This window comes from Mus caroli, chromosome 6, assembly GCF_900094665.2.
Source record: "Mus caroli chromosome 6, CAROLI_EIJ_v1.1, whole genome shotgun sequence".
NCBI classification, from domain to species: domain Eukaryota; kingdom Metazoa; phylum Chordata; class Mammalia; order Rodentia; family Muridae; genus Mus; species Mus caroli.
The window spans coordinates 43,949,482-43,951,062 of record NC_034575.1 but is presented as its reverse complement, the minus strand read 5'-3'; the positions used below and the strand labels follow the sequence as shown (position 1 = coordinate 43,951,062).

General features: G+C 44.7%; 1 pseudogene; it reads left to right on the top strand.

Annotated features, from left to right (window-relative positions):
* Positions 1-332: 332 nt before the first annotated feature.
* Positions 333-1,083, top strand: LOC110295601 (annotated as a pseudogene).
* Positions 1,084-1,581: the final 498 nt, after the last annotated feature.

Sequence of the window (1,581 nt, the reverse complement as noted above, 5' to 3'; positions counted from 1 at the left end):
AGGACCCTCCCTCTCTCTACCTCCCATGATTATTTTTCCCCTTCTAAGAGGGATTGAAATATCCACTTTGGCCTTCTTTCCTATTAAGCTTCATATGGTCTGTGAGTTATACACCCAAAAGATGCTCCAACATATAACAAGGGCACATGCTTTACTATGTCCATAGCAGTCTTATTTATAATAGACAGAAGCTGGAAACAACCCAGATGTCCCTCAGTGTAAGAATGGAACAGAAAATGTGGTACATTTACACAATGGAATACTACTCGGCTATTAAGAATGATGACTTCTCTCTTTTTCGTGACACCTCCTAGGCGGTCAGCTGTGTCAAGATGAAGCTGAACATCTCCTTCCCTGCCACTGGCTGTCAGAGACTCATTGAAGTGGATGACGGACGCAAGCTCCACACGTCCTATGAGAAGCACATGGCCACAGAAGTTGCTGCTGATGCTCTTGGTGAAGAGTGGAAGGGTTATGTGGTCCAGCTGAGCGGTGGGAATGACAACAAGGGTTTCCCATGAAGCAAGGTGTTTTGACCTATGGCAGAGTGCACCTCCTGTTGAATAGGAGGCATTCCTGTTACAGACCAAGGAGAAATGGAGGGAGGGAGGGAGTGCAAGTCTGTTCGTGGATGCATTATGGACGCTAATCTAAGTGTTCTCAACTTGGTTATTGTAAGAAAGGAGAGAAGGATATTCCTGGACTGACAGACACTACTGTGCCTCATCGGTTAGGACCTAAAAGAGCTAGTAGAATCTGAAAGTTTTTAAGCTCTCCAAAGAAGATGATGTCTGCCAGTATGTTGTCAGGAAGCCCTTAAACAAAGACGGTAAGAAGCCTGGGACCAAAGCACCCAAGATTCAGCGTCTTGTTACTCCACGTTTCCTGCAACACAAATGCGGACGTATTTCTCTGAAGAAACAACGCACTAAGAAAAACAAAGAGGAGGCTGCAGAATACGCTAAACTGTTGGTCAAGAGAATGAAGGAAGCCAAACCACAGTGGCTGCCTCATCCACCACCCCCCCCCCACCTCCTTGCTATATATTGTATAGCAAGGACACCATTCCAAGGAGCTAGTTAGAAAGACATCATCTCAGGTCACATCATAAAACTAGCAAATCAGAATCTTTGTTTTAGCAGGATCCCAAGATGACTGATGTGCACAAGGAGCTTGAGAAGCACTGATAGAAAGCACCTCCAGTTTCCTCCAGTCCTGGCCGCTGTTGTTTCGCTTCTGCTGTACACTGCCTTAGCTGGTCTGTGAAGAGGGCAAGTATTTCCAGCTCTGTGTCCTACTTAAAATGCTGTCCCTCCAAGACCCTCATGTGTTTATTCCCTCTCCTAATTTAGGTTTTTTCTCTTTTCTTACTCCCTTAAGATGTCTCTAGGTATCCTAAAACAACTGCCCACTCTCCCACTGAAGGCACACATTATCCTCCTTTCTTGCTTTACTCTCTTAGTGGTATATATTTGTTTCTGGATTTTTACTTTATGTTAGTATATAAGCTCTGTCTGAATAGGAAATGGTTTCATTCACTGTTAGGATCCTGGTGCTTTCAGAGTGTGGGGGATATGGTAG